Source organism: Rhinopithecus roxellana, chromosome 9 (genome assembly GCF_007565055.1).
Source record: "Rhinopithecus roxellana isolate Shanxi Qingling chromosome 9, ASM756505v1, whole genome shotgun sequence".
NCBI classification, from domain to species: Eukaryota; Metazoa; Chordata; class Mammalia; order Primates; family Cercopithecidae; genus Rhinopithecus; species Rhinopithecus roxellana.
The window spans coordinates 90660171-90675562 of record NC_044557.1 but is presented as its reverse complement, the minus strand read 5'-3'; the positions used below and the strand labels follow the sequence as shown (position 1 = coordinate 90675562).

The 15392-nt window shown below is 38.5% G+C and overlaps 1 protein-coding gene across 2 annotated transcripts in view; it reads left to right on the top strand.

The window, feature by feature from the left end:
- Positions 1–15392, top strand: part of KHDRBS3 (KH RNA binding domain containing, signal transduction associated 3) — a 201304-nt gene that overhangs the window by 155124 nt on the left and 30788 nt on the right. The window lies entirely within an intron of this gene.

The following is a 15392-nucleotide window of genomic DNA, read 5'->3' as shown; positions in this document are numbered from 1 at the left end:
GGGGAGCTAGCATTTGTTTAGAGCCTGCTCTAAATCAGGCATGGAATTTAATCTGTTACTTATATGTCTTGTTTTAATACAAATAACAACAGCAAGAGTTAATATACATGATGAAACTGAGGCTCAGAGAAGTAGATGACTAATCCCAAATGTAGACCCAGGCTTTTAAAGCTCATGGTCCTTCTACTTTAAGCTCTGATTATATATTTATATGATAGATGACAAGCATTTGTTCTTTGGTTATTTATTCAGTCGGTGTTTATTGAATGTCCATTTTGTGCTAGGCGTTATACTTGATGCTTGGAATACAAAGATTATTAAGATGGAGACTCTATCCTTGAAAAGCTTATTGGCTAGAAAGAAACAAATATAAATACTTTAAAACAGTGTAATATGCTAATTATTGTGAGAGGAGAAATTCATTGTTTTCATAAGAAGACTAAGCTAAATTCTGGTTGGGAATACTGCAGACATTTACCTGAGAAAGTGAAGGATAAGTAGTAGTCACCAGGTGACAAACAGGGAAGGGCAGTTCACAGATAAGGCTAGCAAGTCACAGAGGTATGGAACAGTAAGTTTTGTGTGGCAACTACACGTAATTGTGTAGGGCTGGAATATGTGGTGCACAGGAGCTGTGGGGAGAGGGGTGCAGGAGCAGTGAGGGCATGTTTCCTCCACAAGGAGCTGAGACAGTGCCATCGAAGAGTTACATGTAAAGCTATGATGTGTTTATACTTGGATTTAGAGAAATTAATTAGATGACAGTTGTGAAGGCTGGATTGGCAGATGGTGAGCCCAGAGGCAGAGACTAATTAAGATACTGGTATGTTATAAATTATAAGCCCTTGAAATATCAGGAAAGATTCACTAAAAGAAGCATCTTTTGTGACAGCCAATCTACCTTCTTTGAAGTGATCTTTTCTCTGCTACAGCTTGTCTTACCTGAAGGAGTACAGAGAACTGTATGAGAAGTGCTCACATGGACAAATGCAGAAGCCACTGCTAGATACTCTCGAATGTTCATTTAATCCTCAACATGTCAAATAAACATCTGTCCCTTTTAAAGAAGAAAACAGTGGCTCACACAATTAGATAACTTGCTTCAGATTGTACAGTTTACACAAAGGAGACAAACTTTGAACTGAGGTCTGACTGTAAGTATACATTAGTATCTTTTCCACTATAGCACTCTTAGCTTACACTAAATAGCTGCTCTGCTATAAATTGAAAGGAAGCAGCTGTGTATAGCATGGGGTGAAGAAATGGTTCTGTGCACCATATTGGTTTACTGGGGCTACCATAATAAAATACTGTAGTCTTGTTGAGTCCCCTGTCCCGGGCTTGCAGATGGCTGCCTTCTCTCCCTGTCCTCACATGCACTTTTATCTGTGCACTCACATTTCTGGTGTCTCTTTTTGTATCCAAATTTTCTTTTCTTTGAAGGACACCAGTCAGATTGGATTAGAACCCACTCTAAAGGCCTCATTTCAATTTAAATCAGCTCTTTAAAGGCATTGTCTCCAAATACGGTCACAGTCTGAGGGACTGGATTTAGGGTTTCAATATATGAGTTTGAGAAGGCAGGGTTCACAATCCAGCAGGTAAAACGCACATACGCTAACACCAGTTTAAGCACAACACTGCCTGTTTCAGAATTAGGAACCTGGTATGAACCAGTTAGGATAGCAGATTTTCAGATCATCCCCAGTGTCAAATAGTAGATATTAATGAGGAAATCATCACGGCCATCATCTTAGTCTTTCCTGAGTGCTTGGCATTGTTTCATCTACTTTACATAAATTGTCTCCCCTCTCTGCAGCCCCTTCGATATTGCTGAATTCCAGTTTAAAAATGTCATTCCCAGATTCAGAGAAGTGAAGCTCCTTATTCAAACTCACAAGGCCAAGCAGCAGCACAAAGAGATCACCTGGTGCCAGAACATTCTGTTTCGTTCTCTCTCCATTGCCTTTCAGCTCTCCTTTTGTCATGGTTTTGATTACAGTTGCTGGGACTAATTCCTGTTTATATTTCCCATATACGGTATTCAAAAATCTAATGCTTTGTGATGCTTTAAAATCTCTTAGGAATTATGCTTCAATATGAACTAGAAGTTTTGCCTTCTCAAATTTGGACAACCTTAAGCAAATAGGGAATTTAATTTATATTAAATATACATATTAAAGTTGTAGGGCTTAGACTAGTGAAATTAAGAAATTTGTTTTTCCAGTTTTACATTAGATCCTTTCAGTGAATAGCATTTACTGCCACTGCCGTCCAGGAGCATCCAGTTTTCATATGCACTGGTAGGCAGTGCCATGTAGCACTTGATGTCTAATCAAACGTGTCTTGATTTTGACAGTTCAGGTTCCGTAAGATTCATTTCATACATAAATAGTTCTCTCAATTCAGAATTTGAAACTATGTGCTATGCTACAGTTATAGTCCGGTATTAGTGAGGAATTCTTCACTTGGCCTCCTTTTAGAGTACAAGGCTGTTCTGCAAATGTTCTTTGACATTTTGTGTGGTAGGAGAGAGCACAGAGCAGAGGTACAAGCTGCTCAGTCCCGTGTGGCAGCCACTAGACATGGAGCTGTGGACCCTTGACCCGTGGTTGGTCCAGATTGAGATGTGCTGGAAGTAAAACTCACACCACATTCCAGAGATTTCCTATGAAAAAAAGAATGTTAAAAAAATTATTAAAATTAATTTCACCTATTTCTTTTTACTTTTTTTACATGTGGCTACTGGAAAGGTCTCTATTAAACAGTGTCTTCTCTAGGCAGCACTGAGTTAAATGATTCTGGTTGTGTCTGTCTCTGCCATATACTCACTTAGGGGCAAGCAAGACAGTCCACAAGCCGCAGAGAGAGAACTGGAAAGCAGCACCTCCTATTCCTACTTTTTAAATGCCTATTTTAATGTTTTATATGTTATTTAAAATATAACTTAGTAATATTATAGTATGCATAAGCACATTACAGTTACAAGTTCAAAAACATTTTTATTTATGCCGATGTATTATCAGAAACGGAGACCAGTGCCACAGTGGTTAAGAGTCTGACAGACCTATGGTCAGACGCCAACTTTAACATTTACTGGCTCTGTGATTTGGGGTGAGTTATTTAACCTTTCGAAGCCTCCGTAGCCTCCGTTTATAAGATGTGTAACTGTTTCTACTTGTGAGAAAAGTGTAAAAAGCTTCTTGTTTAGAGGGCCGGCCTGAAGGCTGAAAGAGACAGAAAAGCATGCACTCTTTGTAAACTGTGTGGAGGGAAGTCTGTTGTCCACTCTGTTGTCTCTGCTTGAGGACTGGATGAGGTGCTTTGCATAGGGAGGTGGCACAGTGTGAGCCCGAGTTCCTGCCATCCTTCTACAGCTCTAAATTCCTTCTGCTTGCTGTTCCACACAAGAGTCGACTAGGAAGAGCAGATTCTGGGAAACCTGCAAGGACTGTGCGAGCAAATGTTTTATAGTGAGAGGAAACCTTGCAAAGGGACTCTTCCCCTGTGGATGGTCAGTGTCAGTATTTCCTGTACACTGAGAGTTGGGAAGGTCAACAGCCATATCCCACCTGAAAACAAAATTGAATAAGACAGCAGGGTGGCCTGGCTGCCGTCGAGGATGATCTGTTGTATGGAAGGGATTCTTTCCATAGTGACTTTTAAACTCCTGAGGTCCTCATTATTATGACACTGTTATATTACAGAAACAAGTTTCTCTTTCGAAGTTTTACAAGTTGGGAATTTTTTCTCCCAGTTTTCAAATACCTTGTACTCAAATCAGAGTACAAATGAGAATTCCTGTAAAAAATGCAGTGTAGTTCCGCTACATTTCCCCATTGGTTTTTGTAATGACCTTGATAATGCTAACATTACAGTATAAAACAAAAGCATTGTTTGTATAACTTCACACATTTAATGAATAACAAGATTTTGACACAATTACTATGAAGAGAAATATAAACTATTCTTTACAATATGGGAATTATTCCAATACACATTGGCTCAAAAATCGTTGTTGATTACTTCCTGTGGATGCACAGCTTCTGAATAGCTAGTGTAGTGAATCTAAACGGATGGGTGATAATAGCCTCAGCCCTGAGAGCCCTTCCTCTGCCCCGACATGGTTTGAATCTTCACAGATACCATTTCTGACTCCTGGAAACCCCTTGTAAATGTCTTTATTTTATTCTATACTAAGTGGAATTAGTTTACATTTGATGTCTTATTTACTATCCTAATAATTATCATAATATTTTTAGTCTGTGTTTCTGAGTAAGTATAAATTCTCCAAAGAACTATTTGGCTCCTATAGTGATGATCATTAACTAAATAAAACATAAAGGGTCTTGAAAAGTGCTAATAAAAATTGAGCATTATAAACTATCAACAAAAATACTTCTAACACAGTACTATTAGACATCAACCAAAACCAAGAGATATCAACCCAAATAACCCCATAAACCTGTAAATACTTAATTCTCAGGTAAGAAAAAAGCAAAGAGTAGAGACAATGGTGAAAAAGTGAAACCACAACCCTGTAAAGAAAAAAAATTCTTTGGTGATGCTTGTTAAAGCGCAGTAAGGCAGACTTTATTCAGGACTACTGCAATAGATACATGGACCACTGCAGTGGGACTGTGCAGTGGGGAAGAGAGACCAGGCTCCACTCTGCATCTAGCATGGACAAGTGGGAATTCATAGCCAAGAATACAGGCTGGGGTCAGGAGACAGAAAATTCCTGAGAGGAAATATCAGTGGTAGGGGGGATTTTGGCCGAACCGACCTAACAGGATTCTTGCCAGAGGCAGTCCAGATTGATCAGACATCCCCTCCCCTGGAGAGGATAAGGAACCCGATCAGATATTGGGGTGATCAGATATCATGGGTGGTGTGTTCTTGCTAAACTGACTCAGCAAGCTTCTTTTTTAAAACTGGATTTTACAAGGAGCTGCACAGATGGGCCTAGGAGAAGGATCAGGAGGCTGACTAAAGCTTAGCCAAGCAGAGAATCTTTGTCAGCTCTGACAGGGAAAAGGGAAGGAACATCCCAAGACTGAGTGTTAGCATGTGTAAGTATTGCTATTTATTATGGTTATTATATATTGACCATCTGCTGTAGTGTATCTCACACACACACACACACACACACACACACACAACCACCCTCTGATCTTAATTTTAACCTTAAAAGGTGGATATTATCCTCAATTTATTATTGAGAAAACTGAGACTCAAGAGTTTAAGTAGCCTGAGTGATACACTTAATGACATTATTGATTTCAGAGTCCATTTTCATTCCATTATACTAGTGAGTAGTACACATATCATTGACGTCTCACAATATGATTTCAGACGTTACATGGGCAGACTTCTTAAAAATTTTTAATGATTAGATTATAAAGTTATTGAAAGAGTGTGGTTAGCATATCAAACCCATGATTTTATGATTATTGCTATAATTCAGTGGTGGCAAGTTTATTTAAAGTAAAAGAAAATTAACATGGAGAGTTAATATGAAGTCACAAGCAGGATAGGTGTGTATGTAGATGGCAAGTATACTGCATATCCTGAGAGTTGTCCCTGAATGGCTGGGGTTTGGTGAATGCTACACTGAGCATTTGTGTCACCAGTCAGTGGACAACCTGAAGCACTGCTCATACTGAAAGTTTGATTAGATGAGTCCAAGAAGCAAGACTGAGCTTCTCACTAAGTTACAGTGTCCTACAAATTTAATGCCTTGATCATATTGAAAATAAGTTTTGTATCTTCATCAGGAATATTTCTGTAGAATTTAATAAAAAAGGAAAATGTTTCTCAAGATTCATTTACTTAACCAAGTTTGGAGGAATGAAATTTCTATTGCGTACTTACCAAGTGTAAGTTACTATGTATCCAGGTGCTGTCATACATATTGTGTCATTTTATTCCTAAGAACTTCTGTAGGATTGTCATTCCTTAATTTTACAAAAGAAGTTGACATTCATAGAATTTGAGCTTGACCAAAGTCACAAAGCTAATTAATATCAGTTAGTCCTCATACTCTGTTCTCTTCGAGACCAAGCTTACATTCTTTTGCCTAACTCAAAAGCAACTAGTAAGGGGGGAAAAAAATAGGTTCCTATAAATGTAGAGAAGACCACCACGTGGAATCTTCATGCATGATCTCCACAAGTGTATGACAACACGGTAGCAGGGCAAAGGCATGCTAGCGGCGATAAATCAATTGCCACTGTCACTTTCCTCTTTAATGTTCTTGAGAACACATGAGATTTATCACTGAGGAATTGTAGAATAATGGTAGTAAATGAAAACAAAGTCCACCGGGGAGATGTACTACATCATTTGGATTTAGCGCTGCCATCTGCTTAATAGCATTGAGAAGGCTACAGCAGTACTTATGATCAACCATTCATAGCAATGACAGATGCTGCGAAGAGTGAACATACCAGGGAAACAGGTTCATTACTAAAATGTAGATTATGTGACAGGGTTTCTAAAAAGCACTTGTGTTGATGATCAAACCTCCAATTTTAAATCTGCACTATAGAATTTTAAGTCTGTAAGATAAAGACCTACTCAAAAGTCTTCCCATGTTTTATTCCTCATGTTTCATACATTCTTAAAATGTATTTATTGATTTTTAAAAAGAGTTTTGTTCTACAAATCTTGCATATATAGTCTCTTTTTAGTGGAGGAGAATAATAACTTTTGTATAATTTCTGACTTTTAAAATGAGGTAGCATGATTGTTAGAAAAAAAAAGACAGTGGCTATAAATCCACAAAAGCTTGGATTTGAGTGTGAGCTCTACTGCTTTCTTAGCTCTCTGATGTTGACTAGGTTGCTTCTTTGAGTCTTTTCTCATCTGTAAAATGATAACTATATTTGACTTACAACATTGTAATTAAGTGAGATAGCAGATGTAATATACATAATAGTTCAATAAATTTGCTATAGTAGCATGTAGTAGCTGCTTACCGTTGTAAGCATTTTATAGCCTTTTTAGCTGCTTTTATTTTATTTTATTTTACTTTATTTTATTTTTTGCAGACAGAGTCTTACTCTGTCACCCAGACTAGAATACAGTGGCACCATCTTTGCTTACTGCAACCTCCACCTCCTAGGTTCAAGCGATTCTCCTGCCTCAGCCTCCCAAGTAGCTGGGACTACAGGAGTGCTCCACCACGCCCAGCTAATTTTTGTGTTTATAGTAGAGACAGGATTTCATCATGTTGGCCAGGCTGGTCTCAAACTCTTGACCTCAAGTGATCTGCCTGCCTCAGCCTCCCAAAGTTCTGGGATTACAGGCGTGAGCCACCACACCCAGCCAGTAGCTACTATTATTATTATTATACCATTTTATGGATGAGGAAATTGTGGCACAGAGACAGTGGAACTTCCCTGAACTCATGGAGAGTGAGTGCTGGAGCTGGCATGTGAACCCAGGCAATCTAAGCACTCTGCTATACTACGTCTCTATGTAACTGTTGTTATTATGAGTTTAAGTATTATATCCAGAAATTATTGTAGTCTTTTCTGAGAATGTCTCCAGTCAATGAAATCCCAACAAATGATCTAAATAAAATTATGCATGCCATTTTTATACCTTATTTGTGCAATAAAAAGTTGTTAAAGGCTCATTTAATTTAGATTGTTTAGAGTCCTAAACTGTGTCAGAAGCACAGATTTGAGGACAGAGCTCAAAGTTACTTGTTGCAGGTTGACTTGTAATGGAGAATGTCGGTGCCTGAATTCTCCAGAATCCATTCATACGTCATTGTTAGACTCACAACCTTAGAAACTGAAATAATACTCAGACATGGTGTGGATCATATTTTTTGCTTCTATTTGTCATCATGAAGGGATATGTTCCTTTTGGAAGGTAACTTATGAGTGTGCATCGAGAACCTTAAAAATATTTGTGACTTATGACCCAATATTTTTACAATAAGTGCCTGAACTTACAGTATAGCAGTGAGTGTCTGACACTATGAATATATTTAAGAACTCTTTAATTGAAAAGAGTAAGCAATTCCTGGAAGAGTTCTGAGAAAGAGGGGGGTAGGGGATAAATTCAGTTTCTCACTTAACTTGTTGAGTAGACAGTGATGTAGTTAATTTAAGTGGCAATGAGATTTAGGAAAAAGTTAATAAGTTCATTTGGGATGTGTTGAATTTAGGTTGTCCACAGAATTGTAACAAGTACATCAAATAATTGATATAAAAATAGTTTACATACTAATAAGTCATTATATCAATGGTAACTATCTTTCTCTTCCAGTTTTTCTTTGTAATTACAAAATGTATTATTATGGTTAGATTTTTACCGCAATTTTAGTATGTAACTGAGTTGTAGTTTTATTTTTTGTATTCTCTTTCATTGGTGTCTTAAAGTGTGTGTACCTAGCGTTTTGACATGGTTAATCTCCCAGAAATTAGAGTAAGATAGTCAATTCCAAAGTGTATTAAACAAGATAGGGTGGAAATATTATATGATTAGGAGTCAGGCAGACCTGACCTTTCCACTTAGCAGCTGTGTATGTGATCTTTCACTAACCCTCAATTTCCCCATCTACAAAACAGAGTGAGAGAATATACTTAAACAGTTTAGTATAGAACCTGGCACATGGCACTCGGAATTTGTGATTGTGTTTTATTTTATGTGTCTGTCACTGCTGGGCATTTTGCTGCTGCTTAGTAAGTAGTACTGACTATGGGGAGATGATCATTGGCACCTTCATTATCACCAGGTGATAGATTGCTTCCAGCTCACCTCATATCTGCTCATTTTCTGTGCAGAGTATCACAAACCTAACTTGGAGCGCACTGCAAGTGTAAAGGCATACATGCTTTGCTTTTTTGTTGGTTGTTTCTTACTCTGATGCTTTTTTGTTCAGTGTTCTGTAAAGGACCAAAAAGTAGACATACACATTAGAAAGTAGGAAAATAATCATTAAAACATCCATGTATTTCCTTTATCTGCCATTTATAAGGATTGCTGTACCACGTGAAAATGAATTTATGTTGTTTGTAAGTTTATAAAATAGAAATATTTAATCCAATTGCAACCTTTTTGAAATGACTTATAGAAGGTATTGGATATAGTCTTAGACATTGCTAAATTTTAGAGACTTTGGAAATAAAAAATACATATAGGTATATAGCTCAATAAGACGTCTTACATAGAGGAAAAAACCCTATGCATATTGTCTTAGCCAAAGTAATATAATTAAAACAGTGTCTCAATTAAGGCTGCATAAAGATGTAGTAAATTAAAGTGTGACCACAGGCAAGTTATTTAACCTGTGCTCTAGAGTAAAATGGGGATGACAATAATAGTACTGACCTCCTAGGGTTGTAAATGTAAAGTTAAGCGAAATGGAAAGCATGTCATATATGGGAAGCATGTCACACATGTAAAGGCTATCAATAGCTATCATTAAAGTTCCACAGTTCTTTATCTAAAACTATCAAAGCTAAATATGTCTTACATTCCACTTTTTGGAATTTTGGGGAAACAATACGGGATATATACACATACCGTATGTTAGTACAGCTCCAGTGGAGCCCTGTGTGTGCTGCTCCAGGATAATGATTGCCCCTTGGATTCTTTGAAGTTTATGATCAGGGAACCTGATTACAAAGGAGTGTAAAGCGTATGTGGCAAGTTGAAAAAGAAGGGGGTTGCTTAAGGGAGGTGTGTGGCATTCAGCCTTGGCAGTTTCTAACCCCACCAAATATAGCAATATTGCTAGTGCTAGCAAGTTATTTTTAAATAGGATGGATTAAATAATTGATACAAGACTGTTTCTTCTATTAGAAGTCATCACTTTAGCAAGGCCTTTTTTTTTTTTTAATTGAGACAGGCTGGTATACAGTGGCATGATCTCCACCCACTGCAACCTCCACCTCCTAGGCTGAAGCTATTCTCCATCCTCAGCCTCCTGAGTAGCTGGACCACAGGCAAGAGACGGTGCCACTGTCACTTTACTCTTTGATGTTCATACTCAGCTCATTTTCGTACTTTTTTAGAAACGGGGTTTTGCCGTGTTCCCCAAGCTGGTCTTGAACTTTTGAGTGCAAAGCGATCTGTCCACCTCAGCCTCCCAAACTGCTGGGATTGCAGGTGTGAGCCACCACACCCGCTAGCAAGGCCCTTCCTGACTTGGCCCCAGTTCCTTCATCTCAGGTCACTCACTCATGTAATGTAACCTGATACTGAGTTTCTTGGTTATGGCTCATTTATACTTGTCCCAATTACCTATTAAAATATAAAGTCTAACTTGTGAAAGTACATTGTCACCAAAATCTTCATGGCTCCTTACTTAATCTGACATATACCTTTTGAAGATATTGTGACTTTTAGAATTTTCTAAAACGGTGCAAATAGGACAATTTGCCTCTTTGTATTTTAGTTCTTTGCCAGATTACTTGCAACAGAGCTACCAGTTTCTTGGATCAGTAGTTATATCATCCAACAACCGTTGGTGATTCTCCTCACCTCACATCCCGTTCTTTAAGGCTTCTATGTTTCCACAGTGTGCTATGCTTGCTCTGTCCTCCAGCAGAACCTGCCGGACTGTTGAGAATCCATCTCCTTTTCATAAAGAGTCCCGCAGCAGCAGGGACCCTTTTGTACTCATGTTTATATCACCAGCACCTAATGCAGTACTGATCAGAAAGGTGATCTATGTGTGTTTTTCAGCTGAGTTGATAACATGTAAGTCTGCATCTGTTGTAAACATTTCTTTATTAGAAACACAGTAAGCAATCTGGTACCATTGTAAGTCTAATGTGAAGATTGATGTAGTCTTCAACTCAGGCTACAGAGAAGAGTCACCTATGCAGCCTTAAAAAAAAAAGGGTGCCAAGAAAATCACCTGTTAGTTCTTAATCTGAGTCTTGGTGTAGCACAGCTATCTATAAATTCTTTAAACTCTACAGATAATTCTGATAAGCAGCCAAAGGTTGAGAACTACTCTTCTTGAGTAATAAGTACTATATAAATTAGATAATATGTGTAAAGCGCTTTGCACAGTGCCTACCAGAGAGTTGCTAAGGAAATACTTGTTTCCTCCAAAAATAAATTATTGGCGTTTTTATAATGTCTTGCATTCATTCATTCCGCAGACAGCAATTGAGACCTGCGACGGGCCAAATTGTTCAAAAGTACCTTATTCCAAAGGGAAATTTGAAGTTTTCTGTTCAGAATTTGAAATTATGAATTCAAATAAAAGAAAATTGTAACTTTAAGAATGATAGAATACATAAGACACACTTCTAACAGAAGGCTTTTGCAGATCTTAAATCATCTTCTCAATGAAGCCTAATGTGCCCAATATGCTTAAAACTGTCACTCTTCAAATTTAAGCTCTGCGAGGGCAGGAATCTTCATCCTTTTTTGTTCATCAACACTTCTTAAGCACCTCAGATAGTAAGTTGTTGTTTAGTGGGTATATTCTAAACTGTCGTCAGTAATAGATCACCATTCTACCAGGCAAACCAGAAAGAGGTTTTTGTGCAGAAGAGCACAAAATCGTGCAGTGGTCCTGTTGACTTGGTGTGCGCTGGTAGTGGCCAGTTTTTCAGTGAGGCTGCAGCCTGCTATGCCTAGGAAGTAGGTGCACTGTCTACAGAAAGATCCTTAGAGAACATTTTGTGATGGACCTTAATACCAGGCTCAGGAGTTCCACAGATTTTTGTTTGTTTGTTCTGGTTTTTATCAATGAAGGTGCTCCCCATGCCGGTAACCCTCACACTGGTCCAAGTGAAGGTCACCTTGCTTGTGGAGCACCCGGAGCCTGGCTGCTGCTTGCCCACCTCCATTCCAGTCCTGAGCTCTCATGTCTCCCTACTGCAGCCCATGTGATTGTTTCCATCTAATTACATGCTCTCGTAATACCCAGCAGTTTTCCATCATAACTGCAATTTTATATTGAAGTGATTATTTGATCAATGTCTGTCTTCTTTTTTAAATCGATTCACTGTCACCTCCCCCAGTGCCTGCCACAGTGCTGGAACATACGTAGTGCTCAATAAATATTTATTGAATAAAATGTGGAGAGGTAGAATTTTACTTTACATCAGTAATTTTAAAATAAAGTAGGTATTCTTATCACAATTTCTTATCTGATCAAAGTACTGTAAGTATCATAGTTTAAATGCTTTTAATGCCGCATATTTGAAGAGTGAGCCTGTATAATTTGATATGCAGATTGATGTAAGTTAGTGTGCCACCAGATTCCCCAGGAACACTAAAAACCATTTGCTGCCCTAACATGGTGTCAAAGGAAGATGCTAAAAATCCCATAAATGAAAAGGGATAATTATTTCACATGTGGGGGCCGGGCGCGGTGGCTCAAGCCTGTAATCCCAGCACTTTGGGAGGCCGAGACGGGCGGATCGCGAGGTCAGGAGATCGAGACCATCCTGGCTAACACGGTGAAACCCCGTCGCTACTAAAAAAAATACAAAAAAAAAAACTAGCCGGACGAGGTGGCTGGCGCCTGTAGTCCCAGCTACTCGGGAGGCTGAGGCAGGAGAATGGCGTAAACCCGGGAGGCGGAGCTTGCAGTGAGCTGAGATCCGGCCACTGCACTCCAGCCTGGGTGACAGAGCAAGACTCTGTCTCAAAAAAAAAAAAAAAAAAAAAAAAAAAAATTATTTCACATGTGTAAATATTGCAGATCACAATCAGTATTTTCCTAAAGAGTAATGGATATGGCTTTGAAATCTAAATATCAAATATGTGTATCAGAAATCTCCTCAAAAAGATACCTTAGTATACCAGATGGAAGGACTGGCTGCAAAAACAAATGCAAGATTAACAAATAATCCAGAGAAATGCTGTAACCAGGCTCATAACATGTTGATGGACCATTTCTAATGGTATGGGAAGAGCCGAGGAATCCAATACCGAAAGATTCCATGCCCGGACTCCCAGTGTAGTTGGACTTGGGGAATCAAAAACAGAAATACAAAAAAAAAATAGGCTTGGTCTTGGTCTTTCCCCAAAGTTGTTGTATATTTTTTGAACTTCTAAGCACCTATTTCATGTGCGGCAGCCTTCCCAGCCTCCCTGTCACTTGGTGGCCAATCTCTGACCCCTTTTCTACTCTCCAGACGTTCCCCGGAACCTCAGTCTGTGGTAACAGTTCTTCTTCTTCCACGTCCCCAGTATTTCAACCTGGTTTCTCGATGTTAGGTTCCATGGAAATTCTAAGAAGTAGTTTCAATACTTCATGCAAAGAATTGTCATTAAAATTACTTGTGATGTCTAGTGACAGTATCTATAATTGATAGTATTTTGTAAGTCATCCTTTGCCAGAAAAAAATAAGTGATAAGGATCTGTTCCCTTGTGTCTCTTCATAAGAAATCTTGTTAGTGTTTCTGAGAAATTAATTGAAGTTTGAAATTAACTAACAAGCTACAGTAAAAATACTGAAGTTTGAGTCAAAAGCCATGTCCGAATTTGAATCCTGACTGTCATTTATTGTGTGACCTCGAGTGAGCCGCACAGTAAACCTTATGCTTAACTAATAAAGTGAGTAGGCAAATTAATGTTCACCTTCCTGAAAGTCAAATAAAATTATGAAGTGCAGAGTACTGAGCAAACAAAAGGAAACTGTTAGTTGTTGGTATTTTTTTAGGGTTGTGTCACCTAAGTTCCTTACTTTTTTTTATTTTTATTTTTTACTCTTGAAATACAGAATTTGATTTAGAAACTGTTTAAAGTGAAAAAAACCTTGTCAAGAAAGACCAAGTGGAAAATGGGTTCCCAATAAAATGGAATTTAGGGCAACAAAAGTCTAAAAGGCCGCAAAAGAGAAACAGCACCACCGTCGTTTGAACCATGGCTAGTTACTCGCATTTTTTGGCATTGTTGATCACTGAATCTGGGTTTCCTCTGAACTCCACACAGCACGCACTACACAACAATTTTATCATACAACACTTGCTTTCTACACGCATTTTCTGGCATTGTTGATCACTGAATCTGGGTTTCCTCTGAACTCCACACAGCACGAACTACACAACAATTTTATCATACAACACTTGCTTTCTACACTCATTTTAGGACAAGCTACCACCAGAAACTAATCAATACAAATACATCAGGGGCTGAACAATCTCAGTAGTGGGTGAGACACATTTTCCAGAATCCTGCAAATGAGGGAGAGTTAAGGAATGAAATATTTTAAATACTAATAATTAATTTAGACACGATATTATATTTTCTGCAAAAGAAAATTAACATTTAGCCACGCACCAATACATTTTATCTCCAAAGAAACTAGTGCACTGGCAAAGTATTCAGATTACAGTGGAGAGCCTTGGACAGCAGATACCAAAAATACCCCAGCCTTGCAGATCCCAAGGTAACGATGGCTTTCACTGATCACTCCCTTTGCCAGAGGTCCAGAAAGAATTGCAGCATGGTCACCTGCCTGCTTCACTTTCAGCTCTAAGCAGCAAACTTCAAGGAGCCAAAGAGGAGTCCCCAGTGAGCAAGGGGAGCAGAGAAGAGAAACGTGGTCAATGTAAACCTAAAAGACAGTAAAATGGGATACAATCCCCATTCAAATCCCAGAGATGTGGGCAAGTCCCCAAAAGTAGTTGTTAGATTGAAAATCTGGGCACACCTCACTTCCCCAAAACCGTAATACATAGAAATTTTGGGGATAACTGGAAAAACAGAAATGCTTAATGAAAACCAAGCTCTTCAACTCGAACATCTCAGAGCTGAAACACATCCTCTGTTATCCAGGAAACAATGCCTCTTGCTTTTTAGCAAGGACACAATTGACCAATGACACCAAATGACTTTACAGGACAACTTTTTAAATATTCATTTTAGAGCAAAGCCTAGGCCTATGAGGCTTCAAGCAGCCCTGTAAGACCTGTGACAGCAGGTTCCAAAGGTTCCAAGGTCTGGCCCTTCCTTCCCAAACACAATGTCAAACACAGTATCTCCTGTCATGTTTATTTTATATTTTGAAACGTGGAAGCATATTTTAAATACTCTTAAGGCATTTATTTATTACAGCATTCTCTGATTTCACATTAGCTTAAAATTCAATTGAGCCTTTCCAACTTCTCTACTGAGGTCACCGCCTCAGCATATGACATAACACCTTCTCCAGTACTCAGTGTGACCTGCATCCGCACAGTGAGTCCCACGGTCAGTCTCTTTGTGTCCCAGGTGAACCAACTAGACGTTAGTACTGCTCTGCTACAAAGTAAAAGCTCCTAATTCAAACTTATTGGAAAAGGAGTGAAATATCTGCAAAGTTCACTCTAAGAAGAGGCACTTTTTGCTTATGAAAAGAAACCATAAGCAAAGAAACCATATGAAAAGTCCTCTAAGCATAATAAAAGGGAGTATTTTA